General features: G+C 42.4%; 1 protein-coding gene and 1 long non-coding RNA gene across 2 annotated transcripts in view; both read right to left on the reverse strand.

Moving 5' to 3' along the window:
- Positions 1-26913, reverse strand: part of NALF2 (NALCN channel auxiliary factor 2) — a 220022-nt gene that overhangs the window by 58144 nt on the left and 134965 nt on the right. The gene's annotated exons all lie outside the window — the stretch shown is intronic.
- LOC130291422 (uncharacterized) lies at positions 6422-26476 on the reverse strand. The gene is made up of 3 exons (XR_008847930.1): positions 26311-26476; positions 19185-19331; positions 6422-6542 (listed from the first exon to the last, which is right to left on the reverse strand). It is a non-coding gene; the product is annotated as an uncharacterized LOC130291422 (long non-coding RNA).

The following is a 26913-nucleotide window of genomic DNA, read 5'->3' on the forward strand; positions in this document are numbered from 1 at the left end:
GGTTAATGCCGGGCATCACCATAGATGATGTCTGGCATTAGACACGGGTCCTGGCAGCTGATAGCCGCCGTGACCACCTGGCTATGACGCGGGGTCAGCTCAGGAGCCCGTGTCATAGCAAGGGAGCGGGCGCAGGACATACAGGTACGCCCTGCGTCCTTAAGGAGTTAATAGTTTGGACGTTTCCACAGTGATATCAAATGTGTCTTTTTGTTTGTTTCTTTTAAGAAAAAAAACATGGGACATTTTTTAATTATTTTATAAACATTTTTTAAGTCCCCATAGGGGGCTTTTATATGCTATCATTAGATTGCTAACACTAAATGATGGTATGCTGTTGCATAGCATTATTCCGTGTGATTGTTAATCTACTGATAGAGTCTGACTAAGCAGACTGTATTAGCAGATCGCACTGGGCCCAGCACCAAACAGGTCAGGAGACCTCCGGTGGGCATGTTGAGGGGCGTTTCGAACAGGCAGGGGGACAGTTAATGTTGGGTTAATGACTGACACAGACAGAATTGCCATCATTGACTGCAAGTGCATGACTGCTGATAGCAGCCTTCACTCACTTATGAAGTGAGCAAAGCTCCTGCAATCGCTTCATTGACAGAATGCGCTCAGGACATAAATGTATGTCATTGTGCGTCTAGTACCAGAGTACCAGGATGTACATTTACATTTAATGGGGGAGATTTATCAAAACCTGTGTAAAAGAAAAGTTGCCCATAGCAACCAATCAGATTTCTTCTTTCATTTTTTCAAAGACCTTTCAAAAATGAAAAAAAGCTATCTGATTGGTTGCTATGGGCAACTTTTCCTCTGAACAGGTTTTGATAAATCTTCCCTGTCTGGCAGTATTTAACTGCCAGACAGTTATGGACATACTTAGGAAGGATCTGTGCTTTTCTTGGGGCTATATGGCTATGTTGTGAGATTACCATCTTTTTGTGAAATGGCTATTTCCTGTTGGAGTTCCTTCCCTCCAATTACAAGTCTCAGGATTCCTTATTTGTAAGTGTGAGGTCACTTTTCTCCCTCCCACACATCAGCCACCCCACACACTTGAGCTCCCTTCCATGCAATTGACCAGTGTTTTCTAACCAGGGTACCTCCAGCTGTTGCAAAACTACAATTCCTTGCAGAATGCTTTCCCTCCCAACCAGCATAGCTCCACCCATTGAAGCAGAGACAGGAACCCATTTATCACCTGACTAGTAATATAATGTCTCGGGATGCACTGCAACCTGGGAAAACCTGAGATGACACTAATTTTGTATCCTGTTAAAAATAAATATTGGGGCAAAATTCACATAAGAATTGCAAGGGCATTCATCAAACACAGGTACAGAAACTATATTATGAACTACAGTATCTTTACAGCGCCTGTAGCACAGTCAAAAAAATCAAGGATGCACAACCAGTAAACCTGCTGTTAGCGGCAAGGAGGTAGTGGATCCGCTGAGCCTGTGTGAATGATGGCTTGGGCCGTGTCAGGGAGCAGAGTCTAAGGTGCCACTGGGTTTCACCACTGGGTTTGGATGGACTTACTGCGGTAGGCGGCACCCAGTGCGCTACCCCTGACACGACTCGTCCACACAGGCTGCTGAGGAGAAAATATGGTACAGTAGGAATATGGCAACTCGTAGTCAGGATAGCAGAAGGTCAGGGCTGGCAGCACAGTAGTGAGAACAGGGACATAGCTAGAGGTCAGTAGGCAGGCAGCACAGAAGCAAGGTCAGGTCACGGAGCACACAAAAATGGTAGAGGGATGTGCAAGAGGTAGAGAAGGGACAGGTGCAAACACTAATTAAGGGCGGACTGGCCTTTTAAGTCTCAGAGTTCCGGCGAACGCATCCTAGGAGGCGGGGGCGGTGTGATAACATGGATGGGCAGAAGGAGGAGGTGAGTTATAGCCTGAGATTCGCATGCGGGTGCACCCAGCGATGCGAATCCCGGGCCCGCCGGAGGACAAAGGGAGAGTGTGATCTCCGTAACACCAGCAACATAATTTTTGGCTCCCAAGGGGTGACTGATGTGTGTGGTCTAATTCGACAGAAGAGCTCTTGTAGTGTAGCACATATTGGGGAAGATTCTTAAAGAATTTTGTGCCCAAAAAATCAATTTAGAGCCAACATTTTGGCGTGAAAAGTATTAACCACATTTTCAAAGAGCTTTGTGCCGCGGTTTACACTGTTCAAGTCAGTTTTGTAAAAGTGGGCGTGTCCACCTGAGGAATTAACTAGGAATAATTTCGGTCAGGATATTGTTGCCTTCTGTCATTTTATCCATCAAGCAGAATTCAAGCGCAATTTCCATGCGGAAATGAAGAGGAATAAAGGAGGAGGCTATTTAATGTACTTTTCTGAATTTCGCTTGAAAACTAAGTTTTTTACCATTGACTTCTATTGGATTCTGCTCGCGGATTTCACTTGAAGAATGAACATGTTCTTTCTTCACGCAGAAAGGAATTCAGCATCGGAATTCCGCTAGCCGAATTTCCGCAGTGTGAACAGGACAGCGAAATAAACATTAAAGTCAATGGGCAGAGGAGATGTGCATTAATTTGGAGTGGAGAATTCAAGAGGAATTACTCGAGTAAATTCCTCTTGAATTACTCAGTGTGAACAGGCCCTTACATGATATTTTCAAAGGGGTGAGAGTCCAGTTTACATCAAAAATTTCACACCAGCTTTTTGATCATAGAAATGGTTGTAGTTTTATTGTTTTTGTTTTATTTTTCTTTGTTTTTTGGGGAAAATGTGTTATTTAAGTAATTATAAAAAAAAAAGAAATACCGTATATACTCGAGTATAAGCCGAGTTTTTCAGCACGATTTTTCGTGCTGAAACCCCCCCCCCCTCGGCTTATACTCGAGTGAACTCTTCGCCCTCAGTTGTCTTCAACCTGCGGACCTCCAGATGTTTCAAAACTACAACTCCCAGCATGCCCGAACAGCCTTCGGCGATGCCCGTGTCATGCACGGCTGATCCTGGCTGCTGATCGCAGCCAGGGACCCGCCGGCAATGGCCGACGCCCGCGATCTCGCGGGCGTCCGCCATTAACCCCTCAGGTGCCTGGATCAATACAGATCCCGGCATCTGAGGCAGTGCGCGATTTCAATGAATGATCGGATCGCCCGCAGTGCTGCTGCGGGGATCCGATCATTCAGAACGCCGCACGGAGGTCCCCTCACCTTCCTCCTTCCGGCTCCCGGCGTCTCCTGCTCTGGTCTGAGATCGAGCAGACCAGAGCAAAAGATCGCCGATAACACTGATCTGTTCTATGTCCTATACATAGAACAGATCAGTATTAGCAATCATAGTATTGCTATGAATAGTTCCCTATGGGGACTATTCAAGTGTAAAAATTTTTTTTTTTAAATGTAAAAGTAAAAAAAATGTGAAAAATCCCCTCAGTTTTTTCTTATTTTATCCCCAAAAAGCGTAAAAAATTTATTTTATAGACATATTTGGTATTGCCGCGTGCGTAAATGTCCGTACTATTAAAATAAAATGTTAATGATCCCGTACAGTGAACAGCGTGAACGAAAAAAAAGTCAAAAATTGCTACTTTTTTTTAATACATTTTATTAAAAAAAAAATATAAAAAATGTATTAAAAGTTTTTTATATGCAAATGTGGTATAAAAAAAAAGTACAGATCATGGCGCAAAAAATGAGCCCTCATACCGCCGCTTATACGGAAAAATTAAAAGTTAGAGGTCATCAAAATAAAGGGATTATAAACGTACTAATTTGGTTAAAAAGTTTGTGATTTTTTTTAAGCACGACAATAATAGAAAAGTATGTAATAATGGGCATCATTTTAATCGTATTGACCCTCAGAATAAAGAACACACGTCATTTTTACCATCAATTGTACGGCGTGAAAACGAAACCTTCCAAAAGTAGCAAAATTGCGCTTTTCTTTTTAATTTCCCCACAAAAATAGTGTTTTTTGGTTGCGCCATACATTTTATGATATAATGAGTTATGTCACTACAAAGGACAACTGGTCGCGCAAAAAGCAAGCCCTCATACTAGTCTGTGGATGAAAATATAAAAGAGTTATGATTTTTAGAAGGCGAGGAGGAAAAAATGAAAACGTAAAAATTAAATTGTCCTTAAGGCCAAAATGGGCTGAGTCCTTAAGGGGTTAAACTACACCAGCTGATAGCACCTCCTCTGTACTCCAATGCAAGGCGACTGTCTGGCACATAGAATGCACTTGTACACAGATAAAATCACAAATTATTCCCACACACCAAGTGATCTTAGCAAAAACAAGTAGATTATTCTAAAATCAAAGTGTGGACATAGACTAAAACACAGATTCTGTGCAGAAGTAACAACCAAATTATTTTCGTTTACTTCGGCAAGAGCCGCACAGAAGCTATAGGTTCCTCTAAACTAACAGCATCTTAATTAGTTCTTACAATGCAACAATATTCTAAATGACTCCTATGTGTTTTATATTTATATATATCTATATATATATATATATATATATATATATATATATATGCGGACATTTATTATTGTCTTTAGACTGTTTTTTGTGTCCAGAAAAGTGGCAAAATAGGCGCAAGCAGGGTTTATTTGCACCTTTTTTTTTTTTTTTAACACATTTCTGCTGATTTTGAGAAGGAATCCACTTATTTTGGCAATACACATGATATGGAAGGGTTTTATGAACTGCAAAAAAGGTGCGAAGCCACTGAAAAGTCTCTAAACTGCACCAGACCAGACTTAGCCTAGCTTTGTGGAGAGTAACATTTCAGAAAATGTGACCTGCACAAAATGTATTAAATGCTCTGCGACCATTTAATAAATTTGGTGCGCCTACACATTACAAGCACAAAAAAAGGTGTAGAAAAATGCTTCCCCTACAATGATTAATGCCCCCATATTATTTTTGAAACAACAATCCTGCATTCTGGACTTTTCTAAATTCGGTAAAAATAAATACAATTAGCAGAAATTGCAACAGAGAGAAAGATATCCACAGAAAGTAAAAAGAAACCCAAAATATTCTTCACCTACACAGATAATAAAACAAAAAAAAAAAAACCTTCAAACTGAAAATGTTGCTCCCTCTAAGAAATAATATGGGAGTAATGGTGGAGGAGGACGAAGAAAAGGCCAATCTACTAAATACCTTCTTCTGAACTGTATTTACACAAAAAAAAATCTGTGTCAGACATGAGAAGGCATAATGTAAATTCTCCAAAAAATGTGACCTGTTTAATCCAACAAGTAGTGTGCTGCTATCTTATTAACAATATAGGGAACATTTTAAGACATTTTACCCTCTGTAGCCATAAGCAACAGGTTCTAGAGCAAGGAATTAGCATTCCTATCATGTTTCTATGACCGTCAATGATACCAGCAATGTTTGGGCTGTCGATTACATTTTAATTATGAGGTCAGTTATAGACTGGACCTGGGTGGAACTGTGGATGTTGTGTATCTGGACTTTTCTAAGGCATTTGTTACTGAGCCACACAAGATGTTAGCGGAGAAAATGAGGATGCAGGAACAAGGGGAGGATATATGTAAATGGGTTAGCAACTGGTTGAGTGATAGGAAGCAGAGGTTGGTATCAATGGAACTTATTCTGGTTGGGTGACAGTTTCTAGTGGGTTATCGCAGGGGCAGTACTGGGTCCACTTCTTTTCAATATGTTTATTAATGAATGCCCTTGTAGAATTTCAATATTTGCAGATGATACTAAACTGTGTAAGGGTGCGTTCACACGGAGTAATGAAGAGTAATTCCTACTGAAAAATTTACGGGCGGAATCTTTTTTTTCGCGCAAAATTCGAGGGAAATTCGCGCGCAATTGCGCATGGACATGGAGGAGAGAGAAGTGAAGGGTTTTTCAGCCATCTCCGTGCAAATTGCGTACGAATTCCGTGCAAATTGCGTGCAAATTGCCCGCAAATTCCGCACAAAAACTATATCGGGCGGAATTTTTTTTTACCATTGACTTCAATTGATTTCTGCTAGTGGATTCTTTCTTCAAGCGGAACGGAATTCAGCATCGGAATTCTGCTAGCAGACTTTCCGCAGTGTGAAGAGGCCAGCAGAAATAACATTAAAGTCAATGGGCAGAGACGATGTGCATTAATTTGTAGTTCAAGTTCAAGGGGGCTTGGAAAAATATATTACAGGTTATAGATACCAGATTTATAGGGATAGAATGTAGATCCAGGGATTTATTCTGATCACCATATTGGAGTCAGGGAGGAATTATTCCTCTATTAGCCTCATAGGAGTTTTTTTAACCTTTTGAACTATATAACTATGCAGAATACACAAGATAGGGAGGATAGCATTTCTACACTCATACCGCATACAGATTGAAGACACAGCTTTATTAGTTATATAACAATACAACTGTGAGATAACATCAGAGCTGGATCCTTGATTATCTTCGGGGGCACCATACTATCATGGATGTCTTACAATGTTTAATAAAATTTTTTCCTTCTTTGTCAGACTTTGTGACTCATTTTAGATTGAAAAGGTGTTTGTCATTCTGAAAGATTCACAAAGGGGAAACAGACTTAAATATTTATAGCGAATGACAGGATTCTCGTTGATTAAAGAATAATGAGGCGTTTTCCTGCCGCTGTCTTATAAGGATAGCTTTCCTGGTTTACCAAGAGAAGTGAACACAACACATGCCATACTTATGCTCTAGAATGACCCATATCCCACACTTTTATCCCTTTTAGAACCATGATGAAATCGGTATATATACTTCCAGATTATTCATTTAGACTCCCTAATAATGATCCTTTCAAGCAGTATGTTTAGTTGCGCTTGAATATGCTTGAGCCGTTGCCTAGCAATAGCTGCTGTGGTCAATGGGAGACAATAAGGATTTCCATGCTTCCGTGGAGACCAGCATAGTCACCTTCCAGTCTACAAAGCAGAGGTGGCATATATGGATGACTGCTCCATGGAAATAGGCTGCTACTACACTCAATTGACAGAGTTTTTTAATCATAGTGCAGAGGTGGAGGCAGGAAAACAGATTAGCCCATTTGGCCACATTTTATTCAAAGAATTATCCACCCTAGGATGCAGGAGGGCACTGGACAGATGAGTATAGCCTTTTTTTTTTTTTGTTTACCCAGTCTAGCCCCATAGACTTAAAGGGGTACTCCACTGGCCAGCGTTTGGAACATTTAGTTCCGGACACTGTGTGGGTGCTGTGGGGGTCAGCCCCGCCCCCTCGTGATGTTAGGCCATACCTTTAAATGCAAGTATATGGGAGGGGGCGTGATGGCTGTCACGCCCCTCCCATAGACTTGCATTGAGGGGTGTGGCCTGACTGCACAAGGGGGCGTAGCCGATCCCAGCAGCACGCACACTGTGTTCGGGAACTAAATGTTCCAAATGGTGACCAGTAGAGTACCCCTTTTTAAAAGATGGGGAGAGCAGAGAGCTGAGGGGTGAAGTGCTTAGCTGAGAGCTTTTCCTGACTTTATTTAATGATTAATGGTGGTCTGACAAGGGCAGCTTAGAAGGTTGTCCGGGGACAACAATATTTTAAGCCTAATCTCCTTCCCTGACCCCTCTCCACTGCAGTTGTGCCAACTTCCAGTCTGCAGTATTTGATGACCTGCCTCAGCCAATAATTGGCTAATTGCAGTTCCTGTATGGTCATTAAGTTACAGAAAGCAGGAGAAAGCTGAGATGACTGGGGACTTGGAGCAGCAGTGGGGCAGTGGAGCAGGGCAGTATGCTTTATTCTTCTATTTTGAAACAAAACCAACACAGTGCACAACATAGGGTAAAGCCAGCTTGGCAAAGGGCCAGGTCTGAACATTAACCCCTTAAGGACTCAGGGTTTTTCCGTTTTTGCACTTTCGTTTTTTCCTCCTTACCTTTTAAAAATCATAACCCTTTCAATTTTCCACCTAAAAATCCATATTATGGCTTATTTTTTGCGTCACCAATTCTACTTTGCAGTGACATTAGTCATTTTACCCAAAAATTCACGGCGAAACGGAAAAAAAAATCATTGTGCGACAAAATCGAAGAAAAAACGCCATTTTGTAACTTTTGGGGGCTTCCGTTTCTACACAGTGCATATTTCGGTAAAAATGACATCTTATCATTATTCTGTAGGTCCATATGGTTAAAATGATACCCTACTTATATAGGTTTGATTTTGTCGCACTTCTGGAAAAAATCATAACTACATGCAGGAAAATGTATAAGTTTAAAAATGTCATATTCTGACCCTTATAACTTTTTTATTTTTCCACGTACAGGGCGGTATGAGGACTCATTTTTTGCGCCGTGATCTGAAGGTTTTATCGGTATGATTTTTGTTTTGATCAGACTTTTTGATCACTTTTTATTCATTTTTTAATGGTATAAAAAGTGACCAAAATATGCTTTTTTGGACTTTGAATTTTTTTGCGCGTACGCCATTGACCGTGTGGTTTAATCAATGATATATTTTTATAGTTCAGACATTTACGCACTCGACGATACCACATATGCTTATTTTTATTTACACTGTTTTATTTTTTTATGGGAAAAGGGGGGTGATTCAAACTTTTATTAGGGAAGGGGTTAAATGACCTTTATTAACACTTTTCTTTTACTTTTTTTTTGCAGTCTTATAGGTCCCATAGGGACCTATAACACTGCACACACTGATCTCTCATCCTGATCACAGGCGTGTATTAACACGCCTGTGATCAGTGTTATCGCCTCTCAACTGCTCCTGCCTGGATCTCAGGCACGGAGCAGTCATTCGTCGATCGGACACCGAGGAGGCAGGTAAGGGCCCTCCCGATGTCCGATCAGCTGTTCGGGACGCCGCGATTTCACCGTGGTGGTCCCGAACAGCCCGACTGACTAGTCGGGATACTTTCACTTTTGCTTTAGAAGCGGCGGTCAGCTTTGACCGCCGCTTCTAAAGGGTTAATACCGCACATCACAGCAATCGGCGATGTGTGGTATTAGCCGCGGGTCCCGGCCGTTGATGAGTGCCGGGAACGACGCGATGTGATGCGGGGTCGCAGTGCGAGCCCGCTTCATATCGCGGGAGCCGGCGCAGGACGTAAATATACGTCCTGCGTCGTTAAAGGGGCACTACAGTGGAAAACTTTTTTTTTTAATGAACTGGTGCCAGAAAGTTAAACAGATTTGTAATTCACTTCTATTAAAAAATCTTAATCTTTCCAGTACTTTTTAGAGTACTTACTAAAGAGAAATCCAAAAAAGAAATGCATTTCCTGTGATGTCCTGACCCCATTGCTCTCTGCTGACCTCTGCTGTCCATTTTAGGAACTGGAGAAAATCCCCATAGCAAACATATGCTTCTCTGGACAGTTCCTAAAATGGACAGCAGAGGTCAGCAAAGAGCACTGTGGTCAGGACATCACAGGAAATGCATTTCTTTTTTGGATTTCTCTTTAGTATACAGCCCCTAAAAAGTAATGTAAGGATCAAGATTTTTTTTAATACAAGTGATTTACAAATCTGTTTAACTTTCTGGCACCAGTTAAAAATGATACCATACGGTTAAAATGATACCCTACTTATATAGGTTTGATTTTGTCGCACTTCTGGAAAAAATCATAACTACATGCAGGAAAATTTATACGTTTAAAAATGTCATCTTCTGACCCCTATAACTTTTTTATTTTTCCACGTACAGGGTGGTATGAGGACTAATTTTTTGCGCCATGATCTGAAGTTTTTATCGGTATGATTTTTGTTTTGATCGGACTTTTTGATCACTTTTTATTCATTTTTTTAATGGTATAAAAAGTGACCAAAATACGCTTTTTGGGACTTTGGAATTTTTTTGTGCGTACGCCATTGACCGTGCGGTTTAATTAATGATATATTTTTATAGTTCGGACATTTACGCACGCGGCGATACCACATATGCTTATTTTTATTTACACTGTTTTATTTTTTTATGGGAAAAGGGGGGTGATTCAAACTTTTATTAGGGAAGGGGTTAAATGACCTTTATTAACACTTTTCTTTTACTTTTTTTTTGCAGTCTTATAGGTCCCATAGGGACCTATAACACTGCACACACTGATCTCTCATCCTGATCACAGGCGTGTATTAACACGCCTGTGATCAGTGTTATCGCCTCTCAACTGCTCCTGCCTGGATCTCAGGCACGGAGCAGTCATTCGTCGATCGGACACCGAGGAGGCAGGTAAGGGCCCTCCCGATGTCCGATCAGCTGTTCGGGACGCCGCGATTTCACCGTGGTGGTCCCGAACAGCCCGACTGACTAGTCGGGATACTTTCACTTTTGCTTTAGAAGCGGCGGTCAGCTTTGACCGCCGCTTCTAAAGGGTTAATACCGCACATCACAGCAATCGGCGATGTGTGGTATTAGCCGCGGGTCCCGGCCGTTGATGAGTGCCGGGAACGACGCGATGTGATGCGGGGTCGCAGTGCGAGCCCGCTTCATATCGCGGGAGCCGGCGCAGGACGTAAATATACGTCCTGCGTCGTTAAAGGGGCACTACAGTGGAAAACTTTTTTTTTTAATGAACTGGTGCCAGAAAGTTAAACAGATTTGTAATTCACTTCTATTAAAAAATCTTAATCTTTCCAGTACTTTTTAGAGTACTTACTAAAGAGAAATCCAAAAAAGAAATGCATTTCCTGTGATGTCCTGACCCCATTGCTCTCTGCTGACCTCTGCTGTCCATTTTAGGAACTGGAGAAAATCCCCATAGCAAACATATGCTTCTCTGGACAGTTCCTAAAATGGACAGCAGAGGTCAGCAAAGAGCACTGTGGTCAGGACATCACAGGAAATGCATTTCTTTTTTGGATTTCTCTTTAGTATACAGCCCCTAAAAAGTAATGTAAGGATCAAGATTTTTTTTAATACAAGTGATTTACAAATCTGTTTAACTTTCTGGCACCAGTTAAAAATGATACCATACGGTTAAAATGATACCCTACTTATATAGGTTTGATTTTGTCGCACTTCTGGAAAAAATCATAACTACATGCAGGAAAATTTATACGTTTAAAAATGTCATCTTCTGACCCCTATAACTTTTTTATTTTTCCACGTACAGGGTGGTATGAGGACTAATTTTTTGCGCCATGATCTGAAGTTTTTATCGGTATGATTTTTGTTTTGATCGGACTTTTTGATCACTTTTTATTCATTTTTTTAATGGTATAAAAAGTGACCAAAATACGCTTTTTGGGACTTTGGAATTTTTTTGTGCGTACGCCATTGACCGTGCGGTTTAATTAATGATATATTTTTATAGTTCGGACATTTACGCACGCGGCGATACCACATATGTTTATTTATTAATTTTTTTACACTGTTTTATTTTTTTTATGGGAAAAGGGGGGTGATTCAAACTTTTATTAGGGAAGGGGTTAAATGACCTTTATTAACACTTTTTTTTTTTTTAATTTTTTTGCAGTGTTATAGGTCCCATAGGGACCTATAACACTGCACACACTGATCTCCTATGCTGATCACTGGCATGTATTAACACGCCTGTGATCAGCATTATCGGCGCTTGACTGCTCCTGCCTGGATCTCAGGCACGGAGCAGTCATTCGTCGATCGGACACCGAGGAGGCAGGTAAGGGCCCTCCCGGTGTCCGATCAGCTGTTCGGGACGCCGCGATTTCACCGCGGCGGTCCCGAACAGCCCGACTGAGCAGCCGGGATACTTTCAGTTTCACTTTAGAAGCGGCGGTCAGCTTTGACCGCCGCTTCTAAAGGGTTAATACCGCACATCGCCGCGATCGGCGATGTGTGGTATTAGCCGCGGGTCCCGGCCGTTGATGAGCGCCGGGACCGAAGCGATATGATGCAGGATCGCGGTGCGATCCCGCTTCATATCGCGGGAGCCGGCGCAGGACGTAAATATACGTCCTGCGTCGTTAAGGGCTCAGACCATTTTGGCCTTAAGGACTCAGACAATTACATTTTTACGTTTTCGTTTTTTCCTCCTCGCCTTCTAAAAATCATAACTCTTTTATATTTTCATCGCCAGACTAGTATGAGGGCTTGTTTTTTGCATGACCAGTTGTCCTTTGTAATGCCATCACTCATTATATCATAAAACATATAGTGCAACCAAAAAAACACTATTTTTGTGGGGAAATTAAAAAGAAAAACGCAATTTTGATAATTTTGGAAGGTTTCGTTTTCACGCCGTACAATTTACGGTAAAAATGACATGTGTTCTTTATTCTGAGGGTCAATACGATTAAAATGATACCCATTATTATATACTTTTATATTATTGTTGTGCTTAAAAAAAATCACAAACTTTTTAACCAAATTAGTACGTTTATAATCCCTTTATTTTGATGACCTATAACTTTTTCATTTTTCCGTATAAGCGGCGGTATGAGGGCTCATTTTTTGCGCCATGATCTGTACTTTTTTTTGATACCACATTTGCATATAAAAAACTTTTAATACATTATTTATAATTTTTTTTAAATAAAATGTATTAAGAAAGTAGCAATTTTGGACTTTTTTTTTTACGTTCACGCCGTTCACCGTATGGGATCATTAACATTTTATTTTAATAGTTCGGACATTTACGCATGCGGTGATACCAAATATGTCTATTAAATTTATTTTTTTACGCTCTTTGGGGGTAAAATAGAAAAAAAAGGGACGTTTTACTTTTTTATTGGGGGAGGGGATTTTTCACTTTTATTTTACTTTTAATTTTAATTTTTTTTACACTTGAATAGTTCCCATAGGGGACTATTCATAGCAATACCATGATTGCTAATACTGATCTGTTCTATGTATAGGACATAGAACAGATCAGTGTTATCGGTCATCTCCTGCTCTGGTCTGCTCAATCTCAGACCAGAGCAGAAGACGCCGGGAGCCGGACAAAGGCAGGTGAGGGGACCTCCGTGCGGCGTTCTGAATGATCGGATCCCCGCCGCAGCGCTGCGGGCGATCAGGTCATTCATTGAAATCGCGTACTGCCGCAGATGCCGGGATCTGTATTGATCCCGGCATCTGAGGGGTTAATGGCGGACGCCCGCGAGCCGGTGGGTCCCTGGCTGCGATCAGCAGCCGGGATCAGCCGCGCATGACACAGGCATCGCTCCGATGCCCGCGGTTATGTACAGGACGTAAATGTATGTCCTGGTGCGTTAAGTACCACCGCACCAGGACATACATTTACGTCCTGCGTCCTTAAGGGGTTAAGGAGGATGCTAAGAGAGGGCTGTGCTAATTAACTTCAAAACTAATGTACAGTTTTGGGTAGCTAGCTGCAACTACTTTAGTGATCTGCCAACTCAAGTCGGCTAGCCTAAATAATCGCCGGGGGTCTGACTGCTAAGACCCCCCAATCTAGTGTAGGGGCCCTGGCTACTGGGTCCTTGGTGTGCTCCAGCCTCCACCCTACTGATAAGAGCAATGTGATGGCCAGCTCTGCCAATCACTAACAGTTCCAGTGACTGGCTAAAAGGTGGGGGCCAGAGCACACTAAGACAACCCCATCTTATTTTTACTTCTTTTTGACATTAACAATATGCTACGGATGATCTTATGAACAGTGTTAGAGTTTCAGCCATTAGACAGTGGTGTAAAACCCTAAACTGCACATCCAATGCACACACAGAAATATACCGATAATCATTCTCATTTTCTTTTATCATATTTTGTCACTTAATGCAGTAAAAACTAAGAAATATATAAATATATGATTCTTCTGCAGGCACTCAGAAGATTAGCTATAGTGGTCCCTCAACATACGATACGTAATTAGTTCCAAACGACCCATCGTTTGTTGAATCCATCGTATGTTGAGGGATTCGTGCAATGTATAAAGTGCACTTAATACTCACCTGTCCCCGCCGCTCCCGACCGCGTCCTCACCGCTCCCGATGCTGTCCCAGGGGCTCCCGATGCTGTCCCGCTGCTCCGGCGTCTTCTTCGGGATCCTCAGGCTTCTTCCGCATCTTCTCCGGTGTCCGGGCCTCGCTTTTTGGTGACGTTATTACGTTGGTGCGCCGGGAAGGCGTGCGCAGCGACGTAATAACGACACTGGAAAGCGAGGCCCGGACCCCGGAGAAGATGCGGAAGACGCCGGAGGATCGCGAAGTGGACCCGGAGCAGCGGGGATAGGTAAGTGAACCTGTCCGGGATGCTTAAACTGCTATCCGACAGCAGCTTAAGCATTTTGCGCTGTCGGATAGCAGTTAATGCGATGGCCCCGACATATAAAAGCATCGTATGTTGATGCTGACCTCTACATGCGATGGCCTCTGAGAGGCCATCGTATGTCGATTTGATCATATGTCGGGGCCATCGCATGTCGGTGGGTCACTGTATTTCCCTCCTACCTTTTTGGTTGTGAGACAATTAGCTGAAGCTGGAGCCTCTCCCCACTGCTCTGTCTGTGATATGAGGCAAAGTATATTTGCATAGCCCTTTCCCAAGCTATCAGTTTGCTAAACAGGATGAAAATACTCCAGGTTTTTTTAAGCCTATATAATGCACAATCACCATCACTAGTTCTACACTGCCATCTGTTTCATCCCAGTACAGTTGCATCTATACATTTCAATTCTGTAGCTTATGACCCACAGAAAATGTGTCAGAGGAAGTGATCTGTCCTGGGTCAGCTGACTTCTTGTGAACTACAGGATGACAGCATCACCTATTAGATGTTTCTTAGCAGCTCACAGACTCCTCCCTCCCCCCCCCCCCCCAGCTTCATCTGCATAATAATGCTGCTGCTATCTCTATGGGATCAAGATTTATAGTAATTATACATCTCCCCTGAGGCTGTAATCATACGTTGATTTTATGCCATACTTTTTCAGCATTTTTTGTGACGGAAATTGCACAAATCATGTTAAAAACACAGCCAAAATGCTTTGTGCAAAATGCATATAATCAGTAGTAATAATAGGTCAAATCCCTTTCATCTCATTGCAATATTTCTCAAAAAAAGCATTTTGAATAAAAAAAAAAAAAATGCTTCAAAACTGCACATAATGTGAACAGACACCAACCCAAAACCCTAAACCGTTCACCTGGTAAACTCCACCACCAGCAGCCTAATTAGAAACACAGCAATGAGACTTCACCCCCTCTCTTAGCAAAGCCAGAGGACTCATGGCAAATGTAGGCAGCAGTAGAAACTCAAGTATAATCCTGAAGTGCTTTAGCCCTGAATTAGTCCCCGCATCTAAAATCCAACCTCAATTTGGCACCCATAATCATTTTAATTTTATGCCAAAACCATTCCAGCAAAATATGCGGTACAGTATGCCGCAATTTTTTTTATTGTACCCCAAAACCATTTGGGCGGTCGCAGTGAGAGCGGTGCGGGGGGCGGGGCACTATCGGCAAGGTAATTGCCAATACCGATAATGCCCAAAATCGTGATTATCGGCCGATAATATCGGCCAAACCGATAATCGGACGATCCCTAGCCCCTTTTATGAATTCCTTGAAGGGTGAGGTTTGTAAAATGGGTTCACTTCTCTGCGTTTATACAAATATTTACACCTCTATGTCTCTGCAATAAATGCACATTGCAATAAATGTGACCAAGTAGACCTGAACTTGGGCTTGGTGCTATCTCTCTCCTGAGCCCTACTGTCTGCCCAGTTAGAAGATAACATGCCGCAAATGGGGTACTGGCGTGTACAACAAAGTTGAGTAACAAAGTTTGGGGTGCTATTATTCCTGCCTTCCTTGTGAAAATGAGCTAACTTGTGCTAAATGTGCAATTCGTGCATAAAAATTATTTTTACGGCCTAATGTTAACAACTATCCTCAATCACCTGTGAGGTCAAAATACTCACTACCCCCCTAAATTAATTCTCTGAGGGGAGTAGTTTCCAAAAAGGGGTTCACTTGTGGTTTTTTTCCACTGTACTGGTACCACGGTGGGCACTGTAAAATATCCTAAGAAAAAGGAGGTGTCAAAATCCACTATGTGCTGCATCATGTCTTAGGCCTGTGTGTCAGTCAGGGAGCACACTAGAATTACATATAAGATATTTCTAAAATCTTAAGAATTGGGGTAATACATATATATGTGAGTTTTTTTTTTATAATACCTTCCATGTCACCGAAAAAAATTGTTGAAACAAGAAAAATGCAATAGAAAATTTGAAATTAAAATATGTCCCTTCATTTTGCTTTATAAGTAAGTGTCTTTCTGAATAATTTGAAGGGGGCAGTTTTTAAAATGGGGTGATTTTTGGGGTTTCTAGCATACAGGACCCTCAAATCCACTTCATAACTGAAGTGGTCACTAAAAGAATGTTATTTTAAAATGACCACGAAAATGTTTAAAAATGCTCATAATATTTATAACATTATGAGCATTTTTAAACATTTCAGGGCCTTCTAATGCCCTAAGAAAGTTAAAGAATGTATAACAAATGATGCAAACATAAAAAAAGACATATTGTAGATGAGAACTAATAACCAAATTTATTTGGCATAACTATTTCTCTTACAAGTAGATCATTTCCAATCTAGAAAAAAACAATTCAAATTTTTCACGATATTTTTGAGTTTTTCACAAAAAACGCTGCATGTATCAACAAAAATGTACTACGGATATAAAGTACAATAAGTCACGAAAAAACTCTCAAAATTGCATTGCCCAGTAAAGCACTCCAAAGTTATTACCACATAAAGAGACATGTCAGATTTGAAAAAACGGGTTGGGTCATAAAGGCCAAAACTAGTCACGTCATAAAGGGGTTAAAGAAGTCCCATGCCGATAAGTACAGAAAAAGGTATCCGCAGGGGGGTCTGAACGCGAGTGGCGCGTCACGACCCCCGCCCATATACAGTCATGGCCGTAAATGTTGGCACCCCAGAAATTTTTCTAGAAAATGAAGTATTTCTCACAGAAAAGGATTGCAGTAACACGTTTTGCTATACACGTTTATTCCTTTGTGCGTATTAGAATTAAACCAAAGAAGGGAGGGAAAAAAAGCTAATTGGACATAATGTCACACCAAACTCCAAAAATGGTCTGGACGAAATTATTGGCACCCTTTCAAAATTGTGGACAAATAAGATTGTTTCAAGCATGTGATGCTTCTTTAAACTCACCTGGGGCAAGTAAAAGGCAATATAAAAATCGAAGAGAAAAGATGCATGAAAGGTGTCAGCGCAGGATAGTCTGGATGGTGGATAAGCAGCCCCAAACAAGTTCCAAAGATATTCAAGCTGTCCTGCAGGCTCAGGGAGCATCAGTGTCAGCGCAAACTATCAGTCGACATTTAAATGAAATGAAACACTGTGGCAGGAGACCCAGGAGGACCCCACTGCTGACACAGAGATATAAGAAAGCAAGACTACATTTTGCCAAAATGAACTTGAGTAAGCCAAAATCCTTCAGGGAAAATGTTTTGTGGACAGATGAGACCAAGATAGAGCTTTTTGGTAAAGCACATCATTCTACCGTTTACCGAAAACGGAATGAGGCCTACAAAGAAAAGAACACAGTACCTACAGTGAAATATGGTGGAGGTTCAATGATGTTTTGGGGTTGTTTTTCTGCCTCTGGCACTGGGTGCCTTGAATGTGTGCAAGGCATCATGAAATCTGAGGATTACCAATGGATTTTGGGTCGTACTGTACACCCCAGTGTCAGAAAGCAAAAGGGAATAAACATGTACAGTGATCCCTCGAATTATGATGGCCCCGACATATGATCATTTCAACATATGATGGCCTCTCAGAGCCCATCGTATGTTGAAGGCAGCTTCGACATATGATGCTGCTGTGTGTTGGGGCCATCGTACAAACAGCTATCTGACAGCGCTGACAACTTCAGTAACTGACAGATAGTTGTTTAATGTCCCCGTGTGCCCCGTTCTGCCTCCTGTTACTCACATGCTGTCCTACTAACTCATACAGGCTTCCACTGTGAGCTCTGTCTAAGCCCCGCCCCCCCAGTGCAGCTATAGCCAACAGCCTGCAGCATCTTGCTGCAGGCATCCAATGAGCTTCTGGCTGCCCTCCCCTTCTTTTCCTATAGAACTGTAGTCGTCAGGATCGTAATGGAGGACATTCTGTCCCCCCTGAAGGTATTTAGAGAACTGTACAGTACTGTATGTGATGTCACACATCACATACAATACATATACACACTATACACCCCATACATCAATGTTTCCCTATCAGTGTGCCTCCAGCTGTTGCAAAACTATAACTCCCAGCATGCCCAGACAGTCAATGGCTGTACATTCATGCTGGGAGTTGTAGTTGTGCAACAGCTGGAGGCACCCTGGTTTGTTAAACACTCCCCATACACTCCACATACAATGGTCATCCCAGAACCAATTAGCAGTTTCCCATAGAGATATGTATTCAACATACAATGATTCCGAGGCCCCAGAACCAATTACCATTTTTACATAGACATATGTACTCGACATATGATGGTTTCAACATATGATGGTTCTCCTGGAACCAATTAATATCATATGTTGAGGGACCACTGTATAGCAAAACATGTGTTACTACAATCCTTTTCTGTGAGAAATACTTCATTTTGTCGAAAAATTTCAGGGGTGCCAACATTTACGGCCATGACTGTATCACTATGGGGGAGCCATTCGGCTAGCTTCGGCTCTCCCATGGAGATATATGGAGGAGGCATGGCGGATATATGGAGGGGAAGTATCACTCTGTGGGTGAGCCGGGGCTCTGTAAAGGAGATCTCGGGGGGCTACAGTGCTTGGACCCCCCGCGATCTAAAACGTATCCCTTATCCTGCAGATAGGGGATAAGTTTTTCTGTACTTATCGACTTGGGATTTATATAAGACTGTTAGTTTCAGGAACACTAAATACTGCTGACTGACAAAGCAGGATCAAATTAGTAATAGCCACCAGCAGCGATGTCCCCATCCCAGATATAAGCTGTTACCCTCAGCTGGGGGTCGCCCGTTGTGGAGCAAGATAGCATCAGCATCCCGCTCAAAATACCTTTTGCAGCCTCATGGTGGACAAGAACTGTCATGAGTCGCAAAGGGGTTAATGAGATTTTGAGTGAAATTATTGATGGCCTATCCACAGGACTGAATAGCCGATAGCCGGTAAAGTGCAGAAACCTTGCGCTTCCACTGATCAGCTGTTCAGGTAAACTGTTCTTTTGTATCTAACTACTGCTGGTACATACTTGTTATAGTGCCCCCTTCTGTTCACTGGATTCCCTTTCAGACAGGAAAACCCCAGTCTGAACCTGACCTCACAATGACATCTCTGTTGCTTCATGTCTAATTTGTTGGGTTTGTAAATCGTTTTCCTTCTTTCCTAAAATTGATCACTGTTGTAAGAAAAAAAGGATGAACAGATCATTGTTGCTGGAGCAAATTCTAAAGCCTTTAAAACTTTGCGACATGTGGACTTGACACTCATAATGTACATGTCTATCCATACCCACAGTATCAACAATGCTGGAAGTGTCACTCTTTATCTTAACCCTTTACCTGCAGATACAACCATGAACCAGTCTGTATCACAGGAGAACTTTTTATCTGGATTATGTTTTTGTTGCATTTACTGTTAATTAGGGATCGACCCATATCGGTTTTTTAGGGCCGATACCGATAATCGGTGGAGGTTAGGGCCGATAGCCGATAACTTATACCGATATTCCGGTATAAGTTATCGGCTATTTATCCCCCTGCAACACCGCTGCAGATCATTGATTTAAAGCGGGCCATAGGCCGCCGCCGCCGCCACCCGCTTCTCTCCCCCTGCCTGTCCGGGGGTTCTGAGACCTATCACCACCACCGCTCCCCCCGCCGTGCCACACCGCGCCTAGGGGTGCCTCCAGCTGTTGCAAAACTACTACTCCCAGCATGCCCAGACAGCCGTTGGCTGTCCGGGCATGCTGGCAGTTGTAGTTTTGCAACAGCTGGAGGGCCTCAACAGTTGGAGGGCCTACTGTAGGTATAGTATATTATACAGAACCCTGTCCATCCCAGAACCCTGACTCACCTTCCCAGTTGCTGCAGGGACCGTCCGGGGAGGGTGGTCCGGGCCATCCATCCTTCCTGTAGTGTCCGGCAGCATTCCGGGTGGAGGGTGAACTGGTCCGGGCTGTCCTTCTTCTCCGGGGGTCCTCTTCTCCACTCCGGACAGGCTCCGGCCTAGTAACGCTGCATAGACGCCGCTGCGCAGCGACGCACCTGACGTCATGGCGTAGCGGCGTCTATGCAGCGTACTAGGCCGGAGCCTGCCCGGAATGGAGAAGAGGACCCCCGGAGAAGGACAGCCCGGACCGGTTCCCCCTCCATCCAGAATGCCGCCGGACACTACAGGAAGGATGGATGGCCCGGACCACCCCCATTACGGGTAAGTTAAATTTTTTTTATTGACTCGGAGGGTGGGGGAGGGGCCCAAACGGTATAGCGGTATGGGCAAAAATCCATACCGTGGGAGAAAAAAAAAACCCGTATCCGGTTCATACCGGTATACCGCCCAGCACTATGGTGGGGGGTGCGACGCGGTGCGGTGGGTCGGGGGGCGGCGGTCGCGGTGCAGTGGGGGCGGTGCGGGGGGCGGGGCATTATCGGCTTATCGGCAAGGTAATTGCCGATACCGATAATGCCCAAAATCGTGATTATCGGCCTATAATATCGGCCATACCGATAATCGGTCGACCCCTACTGTTAATGACTTTTATGTCACTAAACACAACAGAATCATTAACTCTGTTATATAAAAGACAAGAAAGGCTAATAAGGAGGTGACAGGTGTGGCATTTATACGCCATGGGGCTGCACATGACATATCATGAAATGTCACAAATCACAAAGGAAAAGTTTTGATGCAATTCCTAAATTTACAGTAGTAGTGCTGCTGATATCAACCCATCCATCTATTATGCATGCATATACTGTTGTGGTCAATATTATTCAAACTAGGGATCGACCGATATCGATTTTTTAGGCCCGATACCGATAATCTGTCACCTTTCAGGCCGATAGCCGATAACTTATACCGATGTTCCGGTAAAAGTTATCGGCTATTTCAACCGCCCCCCGGCGGGGCAGAAGCTGTTGCAGATCAATGATTTAAAGCGGGCGATTTAAATCAATGAACTGCAGCGGATTTTGCGGTCCCGTTGGCTGTCCGGGCATGCTGGGAGTTGTAATTTTGCAACATCCGGAGGTCCGCAGGTTGAAGACCACTGATCTAGAGTTTCCAGAATTTCGAAACCACTTGCTGCCATATTCCTTCCGGGTCAGTGCCGTACCCCATTAATTTCAATGAGCCTAACTACGTCAGCTAGTGACACTGGCTGGCTCATTTTCCGACCATATTCGGCTTTTAACCTGGGCTCTTTTTTAGTCATAACTATATATCAGTGTAGAGAAGTATAATACAAGTCATAGCTATATATCAGTGTAGAGAAGTATAATACAAGTCATAGCTATATATATATATATATATATATATATATATATATCAGTGTAGAGAAGTATAATACAAGTCATAGCTATATATATATATATATATATATATATATCAGTGTAGAGAAGTATAATACAAGTCATAGCTATATATATATATATATATATATATACATAGCTATGACTTGTATTATACTTCTCTACACTGATATATATATATATATATATATATATAGCTATGACTTGTATTATACTTCTCTACACTGATATATATATATACCTATGACTTGTATTATACTTCTCTACACAGATATATATATAGCTATGACTTGTATTATACTTCTCTACACTGATATATATATATATATAGCTATGACTTGTATTATACTTCTCTACACTGATATATATATATATATATATCAGTGTAGAGAAGTATAATACAAGTCATAAGTATATATATATATCAGTGTAGAGAAGTATAATACAAGTCATAGCTATATATATATATATATATATCAGTGTAGAGAAGTATAATACAAGTCATAGCTATATATATCAGTGTAGAGAAGTATAATACAAGTCATAGGTATATATATATATATATATATATATATATATACATATATATATACCTATGACTTGTATTATATCGTATATACTCGAGTATAAGCCGACCCGAGTATAAGCCGAGACCCCTAATTTCAACCCAAAATCCCAGGAAAAGTTATTGACTCGAGTATAAGCCTAGGGTGGGAAATACATCATCCCCCCCTGTCATCATCCAGACCCGTCATTAACATCTTCATCATCATCACCGCCTGTCATCATCCAGACCCTCATCATCATCACCTGTCATCATCCCACACATCCCCCCTTCATCATCCCCTTGTCATCATCCCACACATCCCCCCTTCATCATCCCCTTGTCATCATCCCACACATCCCCCCTTCATCATCCCCTTGTCATCATCCCACACATCCCCCCTTCATCATCCCCTTGTCATCATCCCCACCCCCCTTCATCATCCCCTTGTCATCATCCCACACACCCCCCTTCATCATCCCACCCCCCCCCCCTTCATCATCATCCTCTTGTCATCATCCCACACCCCCCCCTTCATCATCCTCTTCTCATCATCCGCCCTCAGTGGTCTTCAACCTGCGGACCTCCAGAGGTTTCAAAACTACAACTCCCAGCAAGCCCGGGCAGCCATCGGCTGTCCGGGCTTGCTGGGAGTTGTAGTTTTGAAACCTCCGGAGGTCCGCAGGTTGAAGACCACTGCGGCCTTCAACATCATCCAGCCCCCTCTCACCCCCTTTAGTTCTGAGTACTCATCTCCGCTCGGCGCTGGTCCGCTGCTGCAGGACTGTCAGGTGAGGAGGTGGTCCGGTGGGATAGTGGTTCCGGGCTGCTATCTTCACCGGGGGCGCCTCTTCTCCGCGCTTCCGGCCCGGAATAGAGGCGTTGCCTTGACAACGATGCAGAAGTACGTTGGCAATGAACGCACCTCTGCGTCGTTGTCAAGGCAACGTGACTATTCTGAGGCCGGGCCCGAAGCGCTTAGAAGAGGCCTCCCCGGTGAAGATAGCAGCCCGGAACCACTATCCCACCGGACCACCTCCTCTCCGGACAGCCCTGCAGCACCGGACCAGCGCCGAGCGGAGGTGAGTACTGTACAGAACTAAAGGGGGGTGAGAGGGGGCTGGATGATGTCGAAGGCCGCAGTGGTCTTCAACCTGCGGACCTCCGGAGGTTTCAAAACTACAACTCCCAGAGCAAGCCCGGACAGCCGATGGCTGCCCGGGCTTGCTGGGAGTTGTAGTTTTGAAACCTCTGGAGGTCCGCAGGTTGAAGACCACTGCGGGTGGAGAGTTCACTCCAGTATAAGCCGAGTGGGGGGGGGGGTTTTCAGCACGAAAAATCGTGCTGAAAAACTCGGCTTATACTCGAGTATATACGGTATATACGGTATATATATATATATCAGTGTAGAGAAGTATAATACAAGTCATAGCTATATATATATATATCAGTGTAGAGAAGTATAATACAAGTCATAGCTATATATCAGTGTAGAGAAGTATAATACAAGTCATAGCTATATATCAGTGTAGAGAAGTATAATACAAGTCATAGCTATATATCAGTGTAGAGAAGTATAATACAAGTCATAGCTATATATATTTCAGTGTAGAGAAGTATAATCCAAGACATAACTATATATATATCAGTGTAGAGAAGTATAATACAAGTCATAGGTATATATATCAATGTAGAGAAGTATAATACAAGTCATAGCTATATATCAGTGTAGAGAAGTATAATACAAGTCATAGGTATATATATATCAGTGTAGAGAAGTATAATACAAGTCATAGGTATATATCAGTGTAGAGAAGTATAATACAAGTCATAGCTATATATATATCAGTGTAGAGAAGTATAATACAAGTCATAGCTATATCATTGTAGAGAAATATAGTACTAGTCAGTGGAATATACAGAGCACTAGTAACACAAGGCATATGTCATGCACTAGCACTACCACGAGCTCTGTATATTCCAGTGACGTGTACAATGCTTCTTTACACAGATGTGGCTTGATAAAGGTCCAGTGTGGTTTGAAACATTACAATATTAGAGCACCAATTGCAAAAACAATGTGACTATATACAGGATTGTAAGAAAGATGGAGGAAGGGAAGGAGAATTGGAAGGGTGGACACAACGGGAGAAAATATATAACAAAATAGCCCCTATACAGGTATGTCAGCTGAGTCTTTACAAATCAAATAGTATACAATGGTGCACTAAAGATAAGTATAAAAAACAACATAATGCAGTGTAGCAGTATTGGCAATGTCAGTCTAATCATTTATTTAGCAGGACAATAAACTGTAATTCTTAAGTATATATAAAGGATATATCAATGGATATGGTATAAAGGTAGATATTTAGAGTGATACAGTGAAATCTCCCTTAACGGACACCTCCCAATAGGGGACAGTTTTTAATTCCCCGGCAGAATCCTATAAGACTTAATGTATTTGCAACCTCTGAATAGGGGACATTCCCAATAGCGGACGTAGACACACCAGAAAGGGGACAATACACTCCCATTAGGGGACAAAACACTCTCAAGGCTTATGTGCCGGCCCTACCTTGTACACAGGGCTGCCGTTAGGGGATACAGCCAATACCCCAGTAAGGGGCCTGGCCCAGGCCCTTGCTGCACCCCCCTGCAGAAGCCCCAGACCAATGTTTAAACAGTGGTCTCCTGCTTCTGTACGTCCTCCAGCCACATCATTCACCCCCCTTCTTCCCTGATCGTTGCCCTCTGTCCAAATTCATCACCCCGTCTTTACCACCTTCTGTGCCATTTTATTTCCCCTCTATCCCCCTGTGCTACTTCATAAAGAGGGGGGTGATGAATTTACACAGAGGGTAATAAAGTGGGAATGAAATGGCACGGGAAGGGGGGGGGCAGGGATCAAAGGGTAAGGGGGGGGATAATTTGACACAAGGCACAGGGGGAATAAGGTGGCACAGGGTATAAAGGGGGGGGGGGGTGATTAAACAACACTTGGAGATTCTACTGTAATATTGCTTTTTATCATGTTTTATAGGTAATTACACTCTGCAGTGAGTAGAGGACAGTATTCTGTCATTTAGGAAGAATTTTGAACCTTTTTCCCAATAGGGGACATCTCTCAATAGTGGACACTTTTTTATTCCCCATGAGTGTCCGCTATTGGGAGACTCTACTGTACAAGCAATAATGAAATATGCATATAAACATTGCCTATAATAAAGTAATAGCATCAAAAAGAATGACTGAACGTTTCCAAAAATTACATAGAAAAACCACATTCCTTCTAGGAAAATATTCTATGGATAGTAAAAAAAAAAACTATAGCTCTTTGGCCAATCATACAAGGGCTATGTTTATAGATGATGAAATGAAGCCCATATGCTACAGCACAGGCTCGGAACCTCTCCAGCAGAAATCATTTCCTCATAAGAAGTTCATTGACAGTATTTTCGATGTGCGAACTGTGCAACAAAATCCCACTGAAATCAATGCGTGGCCATTGTAAGCAGAATCCAGGTGGAATTTCCGTAGTGTGAACGGGGCCTCCCTTAGTTGGTTGGCCAATCAATGGAACTTCTCGGCTCTGCTTTTCCAGACATAGTGCTGAAGAAAGTACATTGGAATGAAAAGACTGACACTGTGCTAGGAGATGAATCACACAGTACACTACTATAGGTGGCATCAGGGGGTGAGGGGGTTCGTAATGCACAGGATTTGCAAGTTGCTATGTGAGCAGAAAAAAAACAGCAGTCTCAAAGCAAGAAATGGGTTATATTACAAAAGCAGCTCCGGTCAAAGCAGTAAACAGCTAAAAAGAAGGGAAGAGGGCATTAGGTATTACACAGTTGTCTCTTTGTTGCATAGCCCGGACGTGAAAAACTTAGTGGTCAAAACTTTAGAGCGTTTTTTACTATTCATCTTTGGTAAAATTAGTCATTTACAAATATGGTAGAAATCAGACAGGCTATGGCATGGAGGAAAGTGTTTTAAACTACAGTGACCATGTAAGGATGTAAATTTACTACCACCTTCTTTATCATTTTTGGTAAGAAATAGCATCTTAGACTGAGGCTGATTTTACTCTTTAGCTACTTAGCATGAATTTCATTAGTTTTTTTTTATTAAACTTTATATGGGTATTGTATTGTCATTTGATTAGTAGTCAAACACCATATGATAGATCTGGGCAAAATTGGAATGAAATGGTTAAATATAGTAAATAGAAGTATCTGTCTCCATTTGCTTATCACAAATTCACTGCACTGACAGCCCAGCATGAATGAGCCTTTTACCTGGTAATGCAGAATCACACTGGCATTGTGGCATTCCTTGGCAACGCTATGCTGGGCACTAATTACCCTGGCAGCAGGGCGCCACAGGAGGATGCATAGCCGCGATGCTCCTCAGGGAGCTGCAGATCGCTGACTAATGAGAGGAGGAGAGCCCAGACCAAAGCTAACAAACCTTACTATGTTAATTACAGGCAGTGTTAGCCAGTAATGGTCACTATGGCAACGGTGGATCAAGTCACACATTGCAGGGAAAAGAGATCTCCAAACTGTTCCAAGATCATGAGAGCAGAGACGACCTGAATGATCACTTGTTACATGGGAGCAACATTGCACTGTCTGGAGTGCCAGCCTGTAAATGGCACAAGGACAACAGAGATCAATTTACTTGCCAGTTAGATACCTACCTATGTATTAACATTTCAGGGCCCCTCTGTATCATGTTTGTCCATTCTGTTGGTTTTATTTAGTTATATTTAAACAGATCTATTATGTTATTAACAAACGTTTTCAAAACAGCATCTGTCATGGTTTAATCCTAAAATGACACAGGACATCCATGTATGCCTTGGCCACCGGGTACTTAATGCACCAGGATGTGCATAT

Source organism: Hyla sarda, chromosome 9, assembly GCF_029499605.1.
Source record: "Hyla sarda isolate aHylSar1 chromosome 9, aHylSar1.hap1, whole genome shotgun sequence".
In the NCBI taxonomy this organism is placed as follows: domain Eukaryota; kingdom Metazoa; phylum Chordata; class Amphibia; order Anura; family Hylidae; genus Hyla; species Hyla sarda.